The sequence below is a fragment of the Falco naumanni genome, chromosome 1 (genome assembly GCF_017639655.2).
Source record: "Falco naumanni isolate bFalNau1 chromosome 1, bFalNau1.pat, whole genome shotgun sequence".
In the NCBI taxonomy this organism is placed as follows: Eukaryota; Metazoa; Chordata; class Aves; order Falconiformes; family Falconidae; genus Falco; species Falco naumanni.
This window is the reverse complement of record NC_054054.1, coordinates 19,034,449-19,055,865: the sequence shown is the minus strand read 5'-3', so window position 1 is coordinate 19,055,865 and position 21,417 is coordinate 19,034,449. Positions and strand designations below refer to the sequence as shown.

Here is a 21,417-nt window from a genome sequence, read left to right as displayed (position 1 = left end):
AAATCCTTGTTTACAGCTGTATTAAATCTCTGAGTCACACTAGCAGCTTGATTCGTGCTTTACTCTGTGACCTCAGCTTTGCTATTTAGTTTCTTCGGGGACAAGATTTTTTTAGGAGTCTCTGATTTGATATTGCTTTTATGACAGAGAATATTTGGCTGCTAGTCCTAAACTAATATTTTAATGTAAAAGGTGTGTTAATTCTATTATGATAATACTTTAAGTCAAAGTCACTCATTGGCTCTTAAAATTAACAGAAATGGGATAAAAATACATGTCAGCAGAACAGAAACTTTCCAGAAAGTTTTGAAGTCTGCAGTTTATGTGGCAAAGACCATAACTATAGTAGCAAGCATTACTAGCTTTTCCTGTAGTGATTTTAAAGCTATGCCATGCCTATATTTTATGACTGCTTTATAGCTGTCAGTAGAATTTTCACACATGCATAGTCACCATTGACTGGTATTTCAACTTGTTTACAAGGACACAAACAATTTTACTAAAAGTTCAAAAATTCACAAGCTAAAGGAGACCTTAATTCCTTACTGTAAAGCTGTTCACAGATAACCTGCTGTCTCCTGAGCATGGTTATCAGACATGCTGGTCTTAGGAGAAAATAGTCAAAGCTGCCTGTAAATAAGCACCGTCGGCTTTCCCAGCAAGTACAGCAAAGTGTTTTTCAGTCAAACTGAGGGGCTGATCACTGATTTCACACACATACGCTTTAAAACAACGTTAACTTCATTGATGTGAGCAATCTTAGCAAGGAGAAAAAAGCAGCTCAAGTCCACCTCCTGCTTTCAGCAGAGTCCAGCATCTGCTGTGAAGTTTCTGACTTCAGTAGTATGGAAAGCTATGGAAATGTGGTGGAAGAGATGACAAGACTTATTTCACCTGGTAAAATTGCTATTTTAGGGCCAGCTTCAGGAGAAACATGATGAACTTTAGGCACTGCTGCAAGAAATGAGAGGGAATGCATTCTGGGCATACTCAACATTATTTGAACTGTCATTTGAGTGGAAATATCCAAAAGCTGCATTTTCACTGAAGCTAGGCAATATGAGGCAGAAAAGTCAATTAAACAGCATGGTTAAAGGGGCTGACAGAAACATAAAAGAATTCACATGAGCTTTTGAACTTTTTATCACTAGTGACTAACTCATATGTTTAATTCAATGATCTTCATGATGTACCTAGATCAAAAGAAAGGTAAATGGAGATAAGAATTTTAAATGGCATTACATAGAAATGCTGTAAATAAAGACTTTTTAAAGGGAGGCCACTTAATCTACCTGATAGTATCCAATACCTGCAATCCAGTAACACATATTTAGTTACAGTTTTACTGAACAGACTGTGATGTACTGGAACACAGCAGATCAGGTGAATCACAGTCCCATGAACTCCACTAGCTTTGCCACCTGATTGAAGTGTCTCAAAATGGGATGTTTTGGAACAATTCCAGAAAAAATAAACCCAACATCTTCTAATGTTTATCTTCATTGTGTCATCTCATCCAAAAATGGCTGTGCAAACTTAAGTAGGAGATTGTCTCAGTACCTGATTGTCCTGGTTTTGGCTGGGATAGCGTTAATTTTCTTCTGATTAGCTGGTGCAGTGCCGTATTTTGGATTTAGTATGAGAACAATGTTGACAACACACTGATGTTTTAGCTGTTGCTAAGTGGTGCTTACCCTAGTCAAGGGCTTTCCAGGTTTCCCATGCTCTGCTGGTGAGGAGGAGCACAAGAAGCTCAGAGGGAGCAGAGCCAGGACAGCTGCTAGAGCGATATTCCATACCAAGAACATCACGCTCAGTATATAAACTGGGGGGAGCTGGTCAGGAGGTGCCAATCACTGCTGGGGGCCTGGCTGGGCATCGGTCAGCGGGTGGTGAGTAATTCTATTGTGCATCACTTGTCTTTCTTGGGGTTTATTTCTCTCTTCTGTGTTGTCTCCCTTTTCATTATTATTGTTGCTGTTGTTGTTATTCTCATCATCATATTTTATTTTATTTCAATTATTAAACTGTTCTTATCTCAACCCACAGGTGTTACCTTTTTCCCAATTCTCCTCCCCATCCAACCAGGGAGTTGAGGGCAGGGGTGAGCGAGCAGCTGCACATCCTTAGCTGCTGGCTGCGTGAAGCCATGACAATGATCATGAAAGAACACGATCTTCAGTCCATTTCAAGGTAAATTTTTGAAGGTGTATTGGACATATTCACTGAATAAAATACTTTTGTGAACAAAAGGTATTTATAAGGAAGGGAATTTGAGGAAAACCTCAAGTGTTTTAAAGTTATCATTGCAACTTGCAAGGTACATTTTCAGAATGTCACAGGCTGCACAGAAATTGTTTTAAAAATGTATGGGAAGATCAAAACTGAATTACATATTGACAGACTCACAGACCACTCACAAAAGAGCAGGGAGAGTACCAAACTTGAAAGTCAGAAATAAATATATGTAATAATATATAGAATATATACAACAATCCACACAACCAAGTGTGCATACAGACACAAGTTTTGAAGTAATGAGTCACAAATGCGGAAAACAAAATCACAATCTTTCATATTCAGAATAGATGACTTACCCAAAAGATAAATCCACAATTTTCTGCCTCAGCTCTAAAGTACTACAGAATAAATCATCTATATAGCTTGGAATTCAGAGAAACTTAGTATCCTTCACTGTATTTAAAGAATATATCTCTCAAGCTTTTTAAAGAGACTGAAGCTGCTGTATTTCACTATTCTGGATATTCAGTTTATAGAGATAATAGGTCTCCCTCAGATAAGATAGTCTGATGTTGTGCTTGTAAGATATGTAAGGATCCGAAGAGCCTGAGGTGAGACAACCTTGATGGAAGCAACAGTCCACAATAAGGACTGTTCTTAATACCTTTTCTTGAAAAGTTCTACACTGCCATTGAAGCTGAAAAGTTTCCTTTTTGCTACGCCTAAATACGCTAAACTAGGCAATGCTCTGTAGAAGTGCGTTCATCACTGAAATAAACATAATTGTGCAGTGTCTGAAATTCTTAGGTGGGCTAGGGGCATTCCTGGGCATTGTACATTTGCAACGATTCCTTTAAATTACACAAGTTTCCAAAAAAATGGACTTGGGTCAATAGACTCAGAAATACACCTAGAAAGGGAAGAACCCTAAGTAGTGCGAATTTGTCATGACAAAGGTTAATAGCACAGCCCTAACACACCCTCCCAACTACAATTTGTATTGATCTTGAAGATCCTGACATAGCTATTAAGAAATAAGAAGAGCCTATGCACTTAACCACAAACATTTAAAATCAAATTATTAAATAGGTGGTGAAAACAAATTAACTCTTCTGAAGAAGGAAAAAGGATATTGACAAAAAAGATGAAGAATCAGCTAAACTGGGCACACTAGGGATACAGTATTACACTAAACTGGGCACAGTAGATACACGGTATTATACTTTTTGGGGGGAGGGTGAGGGATAAAGTCAGCTGTGGAATACTTTGACAAAAGAACTATAAGACTAATTCAGGGACATTACAAGCATCCATGCAGTAGGCAAGGACATGATACAAACTCAGAGACAATATGAGGAGGCACTGAAGAAAGCAATGACAGAAAATAGCAAGTTAGATCGGATAACATCAAGGACGTCGTGAAAGAAATCAAATGCATTAACTATATCTTCTCTCCATGGAAAACTGAGCTGATTGACTGAAAAGCTGCAGTCATAGTCTGGTACAAGTCTTCCCTATGTCACAGAGGTGCCGTGGAAGTTTATATTCCCTGCAGAGTTATTTCAGATAAAGAATCCTTGACTGCCCTGCTGAGACAAAAGACTTGTTCCAGTTGTTCACGAGAACATAACAAAGTATTGGAACCAATAAATTCAACAGCAGAACTGAACTGTAGCAGAACTGTGTAGCAGAACACACTACAAACAAGCCAGTATTGTTCAAACAGTGAAGTCCAAGAATGGCTTAGGCACTGAGCTTTTTACAATACTACAACAGCAGGTGTAACAGGAGACGGACAGGACAGACAGTTGTAACGTAAGAAAGGTTCTCAGCTGCAAAGAAATTATTTATTGTTAAAGAAAATGTATTTTGAATTAAGAAATGTCAAGTGCTGAAGCTGCTAAATGGCAGAACCAGGCCTTGTCCCTTGTATAGCCCTGATCCAAGGCTGGTTTAAAACTTCGTTCAGTTAATCAGTGGGAGAATAGAGAAACAATAGATGATCAGTTTGTGTACACAGGTGCTCTCAGAAGCATATATGAATAGGAATTGATTGTTCAAAGACTAAGTGTGCTTGGAGGATTGTGTGAGTTAAAGCCAGCAGAAAGACAACCATGATCTGAGGAGGAACTGGGAACCAAGGCAGAGACTGGACCAAACAGATGAATCAACTGGGACAGAGTCAGGTGATGGATTCGCAGAACTGACAAGACCAAAGGAAACTCCTAAAAGCTTTGGACATTGACTAATGAATGGATAAGTGTATGTGAGCTGTGCTGCAGCCCTTTGGTCTCTGCCACTCACTGAGGTGGTGGCCCAACTCTGAGTTGTGATTAAAGTAAACCTTGTGTAAATTTTTCCCTTAACATCATTGTACATGTCTCAAAGAAATGTCAACAAATATATAAACAATATGGGTCAAAATAAAACAGACTGCATTCAATTCCAGGTGATATCTGATTTTCTTGGAAAATACTTCCAAGGTTATTACTCCAGTTGAAAAAAATTGATCTTAAAGTCATATTCTTATTTCAGTTTGTACGGAAGGGAATCAAAGAGGTCACCCTAGTCCTTTTTCTTCTTCAAATATATGATTAACTCTGCCTATGGCATTCCTCTGCATAACTGCCTAATTTATCTGTATCTTAAATCAGCATGTGATCTAATATCTTGCTTGTCCTGGACTAATTTTTTACACTGTCCAAGTTTCATTTACAAAGTATTACAGACTCTTACAGAACTTTGCAGGCTCTGAAAACTGAGTATCTGTAAGATGCTTTGGCATCTGTGATACCTTCAGTTCCAAAGCCAAAGGCCTCGTGTCCAATTTGGCTTGGCCAGAATACCCTCCAGCGAATACACAGGTCCTTAACAAGTCACTATTTTTAACTACATTGAGTCCGTATTTTTCTAATACTAGAATTTTGAAAAATCTTATAGGATTGGAATTTTTTGTTCCAAACTTAGAAAGGCCTCACTCTTCTTATTTCATTACACATTTCCATCACCTATTTTTTGGTGTCAATAGTTTGCATAATGTATATACTATTACTGCTCAAACGGCTTTACAGTTTATCAAAGAAAAGAGTTTAGACCCAAATGACAGTTAGCTGCAGAAGTCATTGGTGACAAAGGAAACTTGCAGTGATTTTTTTTCTGGATTCAGAAAACTAGCAAATGAGACTTTCAGGTGACTGTGAGTTTCAGGTTCAAAACTATTCTACCACTTGCTCCACTTAACTGAGACCAATTTCAAGACTCACCTTTTTCCACATCCCTTCCTCTCAGAACAGTGCCAGTATACCATGAAATTCTGAAGACAGTGCTGACTCTTTAAATTAAGTAAACTGCCTGGACAATTAACAAAGCATTAGGTACTGTTTTTAAACAGCATAACTCCAAGCAGACTGTTTTCCAGTGGCAACAACCCAAACAAGAACTTGAAACAGCAAGAAGTGAAGAACACTGGTCCTGGTCAGTAAATCTAAGACACCTGCAGAGCAATACTGTAACTCAGAGGATTCAAATTTATTTTCTTCTCTACTTACTATGAAATTCTTATCTTTTGAAATTGTTTTGACTGAGGTTATGTTATTGCTGCACATTCTTTCAGATACTACTAGTGGTCATTATTAACTGTAATGCTATCAGGCCTATCTACCTACACAGAAAAGATTTACCTTCACAGGTGAACATTCCTAATATTTCACAATGATTTGTAAACTGAGGGGATTTGGTGTTGGGGCAGAATAAGCATTAAGTGCTAAAGTGTAATTTTTGAAGTCATTGTTTCCTCAGTGCAGTCAGTAGTTTAAAATGACACAGGGTTTGAGGTAGAAAATACATGTAAAAAAAAATGCCTAGGGACTGCAAAAAGCAATAGATGCAAATGGATTTAGTTATTTTCTACACTGACAGCTTCAAAATCATGACATAAAGCAAGATCTATGAGGGGATCTAATGAAATTAATTATAAGCTTTGGCTAGGAACAAATATGGAAGGAAAGTCACGACAGATAAAAGGACCAAAAAAAGTGAACAGTATTAAAAGTAAAAGTCCCAGGGAGAACAAGAAATAGAGGTCACATGTACACAAGTGCTCAGAAATTTAATATTCAATATATTGTCACAGACTGAAAGAAAAAGGTCACTTCTGAACTTTGAGCATGGATATACAGTCAACGAAGTCTACAAAGGACTGGGAAGATGGTTCTGGAAGACGGTTCTGGAAGACAGTAAGGAAAAGGGCAACTGACGCCCTTTCGTTAGAACTTCAATAGATTTTTTTAAGTCTGATCTTCTGAAGGAGCACAGATAACAACATTTGAGAGTTTGCTGCCATTTGTTGTTGAAGAGCTGGAAAAACAACCTAAAGCTGCTTGAAAACTCCAGAGAAATAAAGGGCGAAAGAAAAAGACAAAATTAACTATACCCACTTCCATTTATTATTCAGTACTTCGGAACATGCTGTATAACACGCAGTTTTGTTTTAGTTATGAGTAGCAAAATGTTTCATTCTGCTTGTCAGATAATGAGCAGGTAGGAGAACTGAATCAAATGGATTCTCTTAATACTGCAATCTAAAACGGTCAGAAACCTGGTGAAATCAAGATGTCCTGAACAAAAGAGCAAGTCCTTCTGGAAAGCCCCCTTGTGACAAGGATTATGATGGGATCTAGTACCATGCATGTCCATCTCTCACGGATGGTACAGAGGTATCCTTGAAATAGCTGTACTGTTTCTGCATGGTGGCTGAGGAGAGTTCCAAGTTGGAGCCAAGTTAAATAATTAATGTCAGGGCAAGTAAGTCTGGGTACTTATCAAAATCAGGATACTTACCAAACGACACTAACTGCAAAAAAACCTCAACCCAAAATGTTCTGGGCCTGAAGGGTCCAACTTCTTTTCCAGGATCAACAGAAATAATAGAAAACAAGAAAGCATGAGACAACACAGCACCATTTTGAGACTGCTAGCCAAATGACCCCCTGTGGACTAAAAATCACCTGAAAGGACTGACAGGTTGCAGTAAGGCCCTTGCTGCCCCACCTGTAATTACTGCAGCTGTAATCACTGGCTGGGTGTCGGTCTTTTAATCCCGAGAGCCATCTCTGGTAGGACAGACAGACAGCAGCCCTAAGCAACCATCTAGACACATGTGCAAAGAGAGCAGTAGCTTACTTCTGGTAACTCCACACACCTGTGACAGGAAGGGTGGTTTTAGGGTTACTGCCTAATTAGTGCCCTACTACAGCTGACATTAACCCAACTTTCCCAGTTACACTGCATTCCCAACTTGTCAGCTCATCTGACTCTTTTCTTACCTCAGTAGTTTCTGAATATAGAAGGCATAACATTATTTTAATTTACAAATGATCATTAGACAGTCCTTTATTTCCAGTAACATTCCAACGTACTAAAAATGACCATTTTTTAATGTTTCTAGAAAAAGTAGTTGGTCACATACTACATTTGTACTTATCACATGAATATGTAGAAATGCTCCTACAAAATAAATTCTTAAAATAATGTTAATAAACATGTCTTCCGAATGGGTTTTAGCTTAAATTAAACATATACCGGAGCTGCCACCCAGTGTTACTACTGGAAATTCCATTTACCTCATTGGAATACCTTATAAGAGAGTAGACCAAAAAACGACACAAGCAAGTTCATAATTTGGAGGTTTATTTGCAAAATAAGCAAGTTTCATGTCTTGGAGTAAGCAAACATTCTGTGCAGTCATCACTAGGAATGGACAGCAATTCAAAAAAACAGAAACAGGCAAATCTCTGTGAAATTTCAATCTGATCAAGAAAGTTTTCTGAGTAAATATGGGGACAGGAGATAATACAAATATCTGAATGTAAGCAAAAGATGCTAGAAACAATACACCGCTTTGGTGGTAGTCTGTGAAGTTCTCTGCACAAGAAAGATGTGCACAGGCAGCTACACTCCATTAAGAACTCTGGCAGCAAAGCCCTGTCACTGCAATAGCTTGAGAAGAGTAAAAGAGAAGACCTACTAGAAAAGCTTACAATGAAGGGATGCATCACTCTTGGGACAAATGGGATACCCCAGTACAAAACAAGCACCGACAACAAGCAGATTGCAAACTCTACATCCACTAGTTTGCTTCAGCTGAGCTCAATAGCTTCTTTTTTTGGCATTCATACTTCTGCATTTACATGTTTGTCAGATTCAGCCACATCTTCAGAGCACATTTTAGATAATGATTGCTGCAAGCAGTATTAACAAGCCGCAAGTGCAAGATTTGTACAACTGTATAATCTCCCCTAGGTTGTCACTAAGCGTGCATTAGAAATTCTTACCAGGAATAACTGCAAAAGCAGCACTCAACCTCCATTTAAAATGCTAGGATATGTAACACCCCTAAGAACAGCGCAGCATCTTGGTATTCTATTATTACAGAATGTATAAAAACCAGCTTTCACAGAATATGTAATTGATGCTATAAGGGAGAGACCCAAGTCATTAACAACTCGAAAACAAGAGCCTCTCAAACAAAACCTGACAGATCTACCCTCAAAGGAAAAATGCAGGGAAAAAAGAAGAAAAATCTTCAGCAGCAAACAATTTAACAACGATAGTTTAAAGTTAATCTTCAATACAGGAGCGGTCATCTTCATGTCATCTTCAGCATAACGCCCAGTGAGTATGGATAGGCCAAAGAAAAACTGCAAATACATGATGAACAGCAGTGCAATGAATTCCTAGGAATGTCCAAAAATAATTTACAATCTTATCAGGCACTGCAGAGATTCCCAGTAGTGGGACACACTGAATTGGCAAGAGAAAAAGGAATCTGAAGAGCTGCAAAAACCAGGAGTAGGATGTACACAAATTTCTAAGAGAAGCTGCAAAAGAAATGGCCAATTATTTGCTAAAAACAGTGTTTAAAAACCTCTGCTGCAAGAAAGCGCAAGAAAATCTGACCGCATTTTGAGCTCTACATTAGGTATTTAATATATGCTAAGACTCGGTTCTGCTGTCTTCTCCATACTTACCAGTATACAGAGGAGACGAAAAGCTGTTTTACGCAGCCTGGTGAGGATTACTGTGTTAACTCTGTAGTCCTAGATGCTTACATGCAGAATAGTTAGAACGAGCTTGGCCAGTGAAAGCTGTGTTTATGTGACACTCAGCGATAGAAATCCCTCTGGGAGCTGTGTCAGTAGGAACATGGAAACTGCTCTAATTTATACCATGAACTACACCTACGACCTGTATCTACGTGGAAGAAAGATAAAGAAACATTACTGTCCTTCCTTCCTGTCAGACAACTGAAAATTGTTCTCCTACATATGAACTATTCTCATTTCTAGACAGAGTGTGTATATTCACAAGCAATATACAAAAATGAGTCACAATGTGCCAGTAGATGCTGCATCAGGGAAAAAAAGGAAAATGAAAAGATACTTTCTGCAAAAATACCCAGTTACTGGAAATGTTTCTGGATGTATCTGTATGTGTAAATTCATAAAAACAAAGTATACCCCAAAATGCAACAACCTTTGGTATGAGTACCTTCCACAACATGGTAAAAACCAGTAGGATTTACGTATGCATTAATATAAATGTGTTTCTGTATATCCCCAAAACAAGACACAAATCCATAGCAACAGGTGTTGAAGAAATGTGTCACATCATCAGGAAGGGAGAATAAGATGGGTTTATGAGGCACTGCACAGGTTCTTAACAGCACAGTTCTTTAGACAAGAAAAAAATAAAAGGAGAGCTGAAAAGACACTGGTTGAAGATAGTCAGGTTGAAATAAGAAATTTCCAAAGGAACATCATACACATACAAGATGATGTCATATTTCACAACAGAACCACCAGACAATCTGTACAATGAGGCTATAGCAGCAAAACTCCAATTCTGAAATTTATTCTGCTTAATGAATGTATTAAAGAACTATGAGTTCCTAGAAAGCAGAAGACAAAGATAACAACAAGGATAAACTGATGAGATCTGACCAGACAACTTTAGTACAAGCAAACTGCTCTTGACCTAAGTAACACAATTTCCATTTGTTAAACTAGAAAAATGAAAAAAAAAACCAAAAAACCCAAAAAAACCCCAACCAACCACCCACAAACACACACCAAACCCTGGAAAGGGCAGCATTCCATTAGTAGATAGTCTCTTGTGCTTTCTTTATTCCCAGGGGTGTTCCTGAAGCATCAATTCTCAGACTTAACAGCTTGCATACCTACTATACATGAAATTCTAAGTGGTTTCCCATGATGCACCCACATCAGGATATACACATCAGGCATGCACGACCCTGATCTGTAACCAGCTTTATCACAAGGATATCAGGGATCCAACAAAAATCCTGTTCTGACTTCAAAGTTATGGTAAAGAACTCCCTGCTTACTGCACGTTGGGCTTAAGGCTGCCAGCAGCAGCAGCCTGCCTGCTCATGGGCAAGCGCTACAGCCAAAAAAGCAAAAGGAGACACACGCTGAACTTGGCAAGGGGGTTGCTACTGATTTCAGTAAAAGCAGGATTTCACTTTTAAGGGAAGGTATTTCCAGAGATTAGGTATACCCCTGGGGGCAGTGCTCTCTTGCAGAAGGGGAAAGATTATTTTGTGAGTAGACTAATGGAATTTGATATCCAGTTCTTTTGGACTAGCAAAGTGACAGCCAGGAGGTGATGCTTTTATTCTCACTCATTACAAGAACAGAGAGATGTTAAGTTATGTGAAGTAACGCTGGCACAATAGCAAAAGCATATAAACTGACAGAAAATAGATCTAGGCAGGGAGAAAACCCTTCTTGAGTTGGAATAACAAGAAAGAGAGCTATAACCTGAGGTAAAAAACAATTCTGAAAAGATCTGTTTGAGCACTTAATACACTTGGAAATTTAATGCAATGACCAAGAAGGTCCCTTTCAATGCTTTGTTCTAAGTGAACCCTAATTCAGTAACAGAGATTCAGGGAACGCTCAGAGATGTAATACAGCATATTTAAATGTAGGGAAGAACCTAGGTTTTCTAAAGTTGTAATTATGTGAAACTGCATGTTAGGTGCAGATGTTATGGTACATTACAATACTCAAATCACAGAAGGCAATTACACAGCCAGAGATAATCTGACGACATACCTTTAATGTAAATAATTAGTATAATTAAGACAGAACATATTAATGCAAACACACATAAACTGTTAATAAAAAGGGGGATGGGGATGTTATTTCTTGGCCATTAATTCTTCATCCAAAATAAAACTATTCATTCACATTCATGCAAACTTTGATTCTTTATATGTCCCGTATTCTCAACAATATCCAGTGTCAATCAAAATAAGTCTGTGGATGCTGTTACTTAATGGGAAAAAGAAAAAAAAATCTTCAAAGAGTGCTAAAGGATGATAAAAAGGCATTGCAATTCTTCATTTTATGAGTGACTTTGTGATGTTTGACTGATGGGGCAAACCGTTCATATAAAGAGGTACATTCCTTTCAATGTCTCTAGCACAAAAAAGTCCATACCCTAACTGTATGGGGCTAGGAAAATTCCTTCACCTCTGAAAGTGAAATAACTCCCTGTCTATGTTTGGGAGAAAGGAAGATTAACATGTCCTTACAAAATAAGGCTAAGGAATAGAAAACTGCTCAACACTCAGCCTAGAAAAAAAAAAAGGACCATCAAATGAAGTCCGTACTACTACCAGGGGGAAGAAACATTCATGATTCTTCCCCCCAAAACACAAAGGTGTATCTGCTGGAATTTCTCTTTGGTGTGACTGGATACCAACTTTCAAGGCTGATCCCTGTACTCACACCCATTCATCACCTTGGCCAATGCCTACCGAGGTGGCCACCTTGTCCGGCTAATTAACATAGTACTGCCAGTTGCGCTATAACCACACTAGGCGAACAGTCCGGTGCAACTGAGATGGCAGACTAACAAAAGCAGTGTTACTGACTGACCTCACGCAACACCCAGCACCAAGGGAAGAGCTGACCTCTGCTCGAGTACCTCTCTGCCTGGTAACCTCTCCCTGAGGGCCAAGTAGTTTCACTAACCTTGCATCTGCACCCCAAAGGAAAAGTCAAGGTGATACAATATAAATAGGTGCTGTATTTTTAAGCATCACATGTACACATCACATAGAATGGGGCTACTGTAGGCTTAAATGATAAAATTACACAGCCTGCCCAACTTCACAATAAAGGTAGCTAAATAGTCTGTTTAAAGATGTGGATAGAAAAACAAAATATAATTAACCTGAAACCATCCATAAACATTTCCAGCTGCTTAGTATGTATTTGAATAGGGAATTCCAGTGCTTGGTCACACACAGCAGGCTTTGAAATCAGCTCTTTCTATCCTCTTCTGTTTTAGAGGGCAGGGGGCCTAGAAGTTAGGGGAGACTAGAGGGTCCAAGTGAAGTGTTGAAGGACTGACTCAGAACTCTAGTACTGGAAAAGGAGTCATCCTCCACAATGAAGAAAACCCAACCCACCACCCTCCCCAAAACAGAGACAACCTACTTCAAGTCCCTAACTCAAGTGTAGGACTTTGAGATAATCAAGAGCTGCAATTTTTTTTATGATCATCAATAAGGTAATAATTACTCTTCAAAAAGCATATACTTCCCATCTTTGCAACTTCAGCAAGGCTAAATTTTGAAAGAACACTTCTTTCATAGCAGCAGTTGTATTATAGTTTCAAGCATTAAGTACATGTGTTAAATACATGTTTATTTGTTCATTATATAAGCAAACACTATACTGTTAACCAATTCTGTCCTATTAGCCTAAAGAATTCTTAGTAATACTTGTCCTCCTGAAAAAGCGGTTGGTAACTAAAAGAGTGGTAAATGCAGAATTTGAGGCAGCTCAGGGATGAGAGTAGAAGAAAAAACTGCCAACAGCAAGGGTGACTAGGTTCTTACTGAGGTTGCAAAATAGAACTGTGATGCACAGCATTGCATTGACATTGCAACATTTTTATTGCCCTAGGAAAGAAAGCCTTGTTGTACAGACACTGTCGTATCAAGCACTGGATGCCTATTGTTGGTGGCATTTTCTGTCACTAAACTAGAGTTGCTGATGATGTCTTATAAGATAGATATTTCATGTCTTTCTAGCATAAGAAAACAGAAAAATGGATAGTGTAAAAAGAAATAGAAAAGCAGATCAGAAATTGCTAATGAAAAAATTATAGATAAAAAACCTAAATGAGAAAAAGCAACCCTCAAAAAAAAATAACCTAAAAGACACAGCAAATAGTATAGCATGTCAGTACCATTGTCTGCTGGCAGCAGCACACCAGAAAAAGCAGTGTCTCTAAAAGCATCAGAACCTTGCAGAAAGAGTAAATAGCTAAGTTTGACAGACATATTAGTAAGAACAGAATATTAATGATTTGAAATACTCATCCCTACCTTTGGTCACTGACAGCACAGTACCATTTCAGCAGGTTTCTGAAGTAAACCTTTCATTCAGTAAAATATTCAATCAAAACCAGTCTGAGGAACAGCTTTATTTAAACTGTATTTTTATGTTCATTTCTGTTCAACAATTAGCAATGTTCAGCATCTCCACTAGACATTTTCCCTTCTCCCAGACGGCTTACCATTTTTAATACTGGAAGTTATTCATGTCTGAAACAATGTTCATTGCCATCAACATCTCAGTTTTCATCAGAACCCTGAATTTGTGCTACACCTTGATCTTCTACAAGTTATCTCCCTTGAATCAAAACCTTTGTCGGGCTACCCATTGTCTCTCGGGGCACAAAAAGAAGTCCAAGGGTCACCTGTGACAAAAACAATGATTCTGTTAGTCTGAATTCACAACAGGAGTTTCATTTATCAGATAAAACAATCTTCAAAAGAGCACTTAACATTATCATTTTACAACTAAAAAACAAAACATCATCAAGAACAATCATATTCTGACAAGGCTGATGAGATCTCCAATATGATTATCAAAAGATAATTCCATTCTTATATTTAAAATTTATATTCTGGAAAATGCAGAGAGAAACACTCTTCAACTGGATTCTTACACTGCTCAAACCAAAACCCAGGGCCAGTTTGAAAAGCCTCCGAAGTAAAAAGCCTCCGAAGTAAAATGATTACTGATAGACTCCATCCCCCCATTCTGCAATGGCTGTAATATTTAACAAATTTTTTTTTAAAACAATACTCATAAGTAGCTGTATTCCTAAGTTCTTTCATAAGCGACTTCACTCATCTGACAGATTTTGGTCAGAGATGACTGTCCAGTTCATCATTCTTTTCAGCACTCACAAAGCTGTCTTTACGGACCTGTTCGGACCTAATGCAGCTGCAGCAGATTTAGCACGCGAGCATCGGGGTTTCCCTTTTTCATTGCCGCGTCACTCAGAAAAGCACCCATACACATGCTTAAGTTTAAGCACATATGCAGTCCTAGTGAAGTTAACTGTATCTCACTGCTCTAAGGCCCTCTGCAATGCCAGGCTCCCTGTCTGCCTTCCTCACTAGTAAGGAAAACAAAGAGTTGTAGCAACAAAACACAGGGGCCAAGGACATGGGAAACTGGGAAAAAGTACAAAAACCCAAATGCATCTTGCACAGAAGAGAGATGGGCAAGAAGCAGATGAATGCAGCTTTCTGCCCTGATGTGGCAGGTGCTAGTTACCAGCTTGGCACCAGCCCTGAGCTATCCCAACTCCTGTCCGGTGTTAGCAGACAGGACAGGCACTGAAGAGTGAGGGTGGGACTGCTGGGGCTCTCTTCTTGCCTGCTGAAGGCTCCCTTCCAACACACGGGTCTGCTGGATGGGTAGTCAGGGCATCTTTGGAGCTCAGCACATAGAGCACCCAGGAAAAAGCAACCCACCAGGCCAAGAGAAAGTTTTCAAAAGGAAGAAAAAGATCAAGAGGTAGTAGCACTCAAGAGAGCCTTCTTCATCGACCTTAAGAATGGTCCAGTCCTGCAATCACCAAGTACCCAAATACCCATTCCCAAAATGACAGGTGCACGTTAACTGACATTTTAGCGTGACAAGCAGTAAACTAACCTCCACAGTCAAAGATTTACAACTGATCCCTCACTTTGTTCTTGATGCATTGTTTTTCTTGTTGTGGGTAACAGCAAAGGCATAAGGATACTACCAATCACTGAATTGGTGTGTAACATTACACAAATCACTTCATCACTTCAGTTTTCTGAGACTCTAATCCAATGTCGATTGTTTCAAGCAAAAACCCCACTTGTTGCAAAAAAGTACTAGTAGTTCTTTAATCCACCTTCCCCTAAGTCTAGGTATTTCATCTTTTCAGGGTGGAACTGTTGAATGACCTTATTTCTGATCTACGAATATTAGCAATGGAAAATGACACACATTAGGATGATTTACACCAAGCTTCTTTTTTAAATTACCTGTTCTCATTCCCTTCCAAATTATTCATAAAAGCAAGTGCATCAGTTTAAAGTTCAAGCTGCATGAAGGTGCTATCAAAATACAGGCATTAAAATCCTTATGCCTTGAATGTTTCCCTTGAACTTTATTTCAAAGTTAAAAGATCACAGACATCATAAACCAAGTTCAGTCTTTGCATGGGCCAGCATTAAATTGCCACTGCTCCCATCAGGACTGAATTGGTATCAGGCGCCTGTTAGATTACAAAGACACCATAAAAATAACCAGACCAGAACTATAAAACTTATTACAAGTCAAGTACATTAAATAAAAGAGGATCCTACCAGTTGCATCATCAGCTTCTGTGTCTAGAAGAGCATCTACTGAAGCCATGCTTGTGACTATGAAGGAGTCTGGAGTATCAGACACTCCTCGCTTGCTGAAACAAACTTCTTTGAGATACTGACTTCTCTGCTTTGATTTGATCAGTGTCTTTTACTAACCTTCTGACTGTCAGGAAGGTTACACCACTTGTTGAGAAGGTTTTTCTAGGCCTTCCTACTATTCCCCAATGCACTTTTTAAACCATAAGTCCACAGGTTCAATTTGTAGTTATCTTCCAAAAATATTTATATATTAGAGAGTGGGACAGAGATGCAAGGTGTTTTCCCCCACCAAATCCACCTTTTTGGTAAAGTGTTAAATACTCCTTATTTCTGTTAGTCCTCTCTTGCAAGGAAGGAAGGAAGAAAGTCTTCAGTGTGACACATTTTCTTCAGGAGGTATCTTCTGTTCCTCCCTGACCTTTTTCCAGTAGAATTTTCATCCTGTGTCCTTTTTCCTCAACAAATGTGCCAGCAAAAGGCTTAATATAGGTTGTTGTAAAACCAGAAGTTTCTTATTACAGCTCTGTAAAAAGTTGTAACTGTCTTTATAATTAGCAAGTTACAAATCAGTTGTATGCATAAATCAGATTATTTTTCAATTTAATCTCTTCCTGAATAATCTCAGTTAGTGTAAACACAACTTGGGAAGCTTTCTTCTTCATACTCTTACAATTAGGCCAGGGTTTTCTAAATGGTTATGCCTCATCATAAGTTTACTTACCTGAGCAACCTGGTTTTAAATGAATGCCAAGTTTAATAGTGGTGCTCATATAAGTAAAGTTATGTCCGTGCATAGGTTTCTGCAGGCTTAGCCAAAAACACTTTGCACACATTTTTGAAGCTTATTAAGCATGTTTTTTCCAAAGTTTCACTTTATCCATGTACTAAAAGATAAAAATCTTTACTGTGAAGAAAAAAATTTAAAACTTTAAAAACTTGTTATTTTTTCCTAAAACAGACTATAAACTATTTCCCATCCTGCACCAAGTACCTACTTGTTTTCATTAATCCTTATTTCTGAGGGTAAAGCAGTATCTAGTTCACGTTCCAGTCTAGAACTGTTCAGAAGATCGCTCTGTTCTCCTAGCTGTAGAAGCTCAGAACTGCAGCAAACTGGCAACAGTTACCAGCCACTATGACAGAAAAGCCAAGAACAAGGGATGCTGCGAGAGCGAGCACGTGTCAGGATTCCGGGGGGATTACGCAAGATCTACAGGAGATAACACGCACACGCACAGAGCCCAATGATTCAGTTCTGTTTCCAGAAAACAGCCACCATGGTTATTTCGGACTAATTACCAGACATGTATGTATTGTAAACCCCCCACCAAAGTGCCGAAGTATCTACTTAGTGTTTAAGGGGGAGGAGAATATCACCCTTTCCCCTGGAGCTACACCAGTAACATGCCTATCTCCACCCTTTCTCCCTCCTGAAAACCTCCCAGGGAACAAGGCTAGTCAGGTGCTGACTTGGACTTTGGGAGCCTGATCCTCCTCTGAAACAGACAGTACAGCAGCGTGTAACCCTGCCAGCTTCAGTGAATGGAATTTCTGTCAATGAAAGCAAGAGGAGAACACAGCTTTTAGAATTGCCATCAGCGGGAATCATAGAGAGGAAAAAAAAAAAAAAAAAACCCACACCATAAAATCTGTTAGTCTTCGTCCTGATCCTGTGCGTTGGCATTCCGCTATGGCTGAATGAAAGTGAAACATACAACCCATTTTAATTACCTGACTTAACCTTTGCAAGTTAAGTATGCCGCCAATTGCCAGAGCCCAACACTAGCTCCCTTTATCAGGCTAGCTTATAGTAAAGCCTGGGCTCAGGTTCCTCCTTGGATGAATTTTAAACCACTAGCTAACGAACTCAGGGGAGTTACAATAATGAGCCTGACAGCCAGTTGCAGTGGGGTGGGGAAGAAATAAAAGCAGCATCTGAGTCGCCACGGAGTGAAATTCTGCTTTCATTAACAACGCTGGTCTCTTCACACGCTTTTTTTTTTTTTTTCAATGAAAGATGCACAGGGTTTTGAGTACACAGATTTGGTACACGTGCGCAGCAGCTGGTCTGTCATGATAAAGCAGAATGAATCTGAAGAAGTTCCTGCCTGTCTGACCAATAATCCATGAACTAAGAGGGATTTACTCAGCAGACCATCACAAACTCTATCCTGTCAAAATTAGAGATTTATTTTAAGAACGTGCCTAAATCTGTTTTGTCTGATGTTTCCCATCGCCGAAAGACCCGGGCAGCAAGCAGGAGGCAAACAAAGAAAATGAAACAACTCTCTGGGTTTTTTCGTTTGGGGTCTTTTTTCCTGAATCCTGCCATGTCTGCAACTTTTTATTTGCTTGATTTGCAGCTCCAACCATAGTATCCGTAACTGGAGACCTTTCTGTAACTCAAAGGAAATCCATGAGGATAACAGCATCCAGCAGACACACGCTGTATGCCGCTGCAGCATCCCCAGCGCCACGGCTGAATTTCATTCTTAAACAAGGCTCCCTCGCCTCGCTCGTTTGCGAGGTGGGAACCGTCGGGAGCTAAAAATAGCACCACGATTCGGTGGCGGGCGCTAAAAATACCCTTACCCGCTCGGTCACCGGCTCGCTCGGAGAGATGCAGCCCTCGGCCACCGCCACAGCCCATGACCCCAGCTGGGGAGAAGGCAAAGCGCGCCCGGGCAAAGTTACCCGGGCAGGGGAGGGGGACACCACGGCCCCGCGCCACCACCACCCCACCCCCCACCCCCCCCCCCGCAGGCGGCCCCCCCGCCGCCCCTTACCCGCGTTCCGCAGCTTCTTATTGCGATAGACGGAGAGGATGACCAGCAGGTTGCCCAGCAGGTCCACCACGATGGTGAAGATGAGGATGGCAGCCAAGGTGGAGACCACCCAGGGCGGGCGGCGCTCGGGTGGCGGGTCCCGCGGCAGGACCGAGCTGTTGAGCTCGCTCCCGTTCACCCTCATCCTGCCGCCGCCGCCCGGGGCACGGCCCGCGGCGCTGCCTCCCGCGGGGGCAGGGGGGCGGGGGGTCCCGGCCGCAGCCGCCCTCCACCGCGGGGCCGCCCGCCCGCCCGAGGGCGGAGCGGGGCTGGCGGCAGCGGGCGCAGCCCCCGGGGTGGCGGCGACGGCTACTGCCACTCCAGCGAGGAAGTTTCCCTGAAGTGTGCATGTGCCGCGGCGGGACACTTTTATAGCCTCCCCCCCGCGCCTCCCGCCCCGCCCGCCGCCGCCGCCACCGCTGCCGCCAGGTGACACCGAGCCGCCCCCGCGCCCGCACGTGCGCGGCCGGGGGCTCCAGCTGCCGCCCGACGGCGGCGGTGGCGCGGCACCACAGCGCCCCCCCGCGGCGCCCGCCAGGCGCGGCAGCCCCATTCAGGTCTCCCCATTCATCTTCCCGGCCGCTCCATTCAGCCGCGGAGGCGCGAAGGGGATCGATGGGATCTGCCGCCTGCGGCGCGGCGGTTTGCGGCTCCCGGGCCTATTTTTAGCTTTCCTGGGCAACGCCGTCTCCTAATTAGGCGCGCGCCGAACTCCCTCCCCCACCTCCCCCGCCTTTATTTAACATCGCACCCGCCCGGCAACGTGAGCGCGGCGAGAAACCCCCCATCGGGGCGCCAGGCGGTGCTGCTATAAAAAGCTCCTCGCGAAGCCACGCGGAGGGGGGGCGTCTGAGGACCCGCGTCCCCAAGGCACCACGTGCCGCTGCTGCAAGGGGATGGCGGCGGCGCGGGGAGACAACACGCACACATCCCCCCGGCAGCTTCCCCCTTACTCCCCCCACCCACCACCCTGGCAGCGCGACCGAGCCGCCCGGCGCAGCGGTGGGCGCGGCGGGGGCTGGGAGCCGGGAGCCATTTCCCGGCTGTAAGGGCAAGGCGGTTGAAGGCACGGGGTACCCCCTTGCCCCCTCGAGCGGTCCGTGGGACGGTAAAAAATAAAAATCAATAATAATAATAAAAAAGGACAACTTCTTCTGACGGTAATGACGGCGCTGGGCTCGCCTGCGCGGTGTAACCCCCAGCCGCTGCCAGCCCGCGAGCGAGCGCTCCCGCCCGGGGTGAGTGAGGGGCTGTGGGCGGCGGCTCCCGCGGTGCCCCGCCGAGTGCGGGGGGTGCTGGCGGCCTCGGGACACCCCCGCGCACCCCTGTCCCGCCCGAAACTCCTCCTGGGGTGCTGCTGCTGCTTGGGGTTAACCCCAAACATGGGCGGGGCGGGGGGGGTCCCCCTACCCCGGTCACGCAGCCCGCGCCCGGCGGTGGCAGCGCTATGTGTGGCGGCTGCCCTCGCTGATGAGTAATTAAAGCCGGCGTTATGAGCGCCTGTGAATAGTTATGACCGACGTTGGCTCGGCCGGCCACGTTACGCAACGGCGGCGGGGGGCGACAGGCGGCCGGTCCGTGCCGCGGGGCCGCGGCGAAAGCAGCAGCGGCAGCTCGTACCCCTGGGGCGCTGCCCCCGCCCCAGTGAGCCCCCGCTTCGGGAGCAGCCGGCTGCCGCCGCTCCGGAGGGGCGCGGAGGGACAAGACGCCCCCCCGCCCCGGCCAGCCCCGCACGGCTGGGTGGGTGGGCTGGGTGAGTGGGCTGTAGGGGCGGTGGGTGTCAGGGCACCCACGAGCGACCCAGGGTTTCTTGCAGCAGAGCGAGGAGCGCAGCGTCTCGGCCTCCCGCGGGTGCACGGCAGCGCGTTTTCCGTGGGGAAGCGCCGGGTTTGCTCCATCACTTAAAAAATGCTCAATATTCCGGCAGCGTGTTTTCCTCCCTGCCCCCCTTGCAGATGATCCTGCAGAGAGAGAAAAACGAGCGTGTGTGTCCTTGTAGGTGCATAGCAAATAGGTTCTCCAGCTGTGGGAGAAGGCTAAAATTAGAGGAAGCCGGTACCAGGGGGCATCAGATCAAGCGCAGGTACAGGTGGGGGCAGGCAGGACTTCCTGGTTCTCTGCACACCTCAGCAAGTGTTTCACCGGACAGGAGGGGCTGCCTAGGGAGAGCTGTGAAGTTTCACAAGGTCAGGTATTTTAAACCAGAAGGTAGAGCGGCAACGAGGATCAGCCCAGGATTTTGCTTCAAAGAAAGGGAACCTGATCCATGCAGGGACTGATGTCCTTTGTCTCCTTGCCGGGACGTTCAGCGATAGGTTTGCAATTTAGACCCGCAGGGGAAAGGAGACTTTGCTCGGTCCCTCTTTAACCTTGTGACACGGGTGTACACTGGGCACAAAGGCTGCCTGTGCTGGTGAGCAATGCTCAGGGAGAGGAATGTTCCTGAAGAGGTCTGGAGAGGTCGTACCGGAAAACCCTATGAAAGCTAAGGGTGACCAAGCACTGCTAAAGACCAAGATACACTGAGAAGCCTTGTGCCAACGCTCCATGTGCTGGCTTGGCTTCCTGGAGAGT

General features: G+C 42.9%; 1 protein-coding gene across 1 annotated transcript in view; it reads right to left on the bottom strand.

Annotated features, from left to right (window-relative positions):
- MTNR1A (melatonin receptor 1A) overlaps window positions 1-19,208 on the bottom strand; it is a 55,528-nt gene extending 36,320 nt beyond the window's left edge. The window contains exons 1-2 of the mRNA XM_040583731.1: window positions 18,805-19,208; window positions 13,858-14,040 (exon numbers count right to left, since the gene is read on the bottom strand). The gene's annotated coding sequence lies outside the window, so the exon portion shown is untranslated. The remainder of the gene's footprint in view (window positions 1-13,857; window positions 14,041-18,804) is intronic.
- Window positions 19,209-21,417: the final 2,209 nt, after the last annotated feature.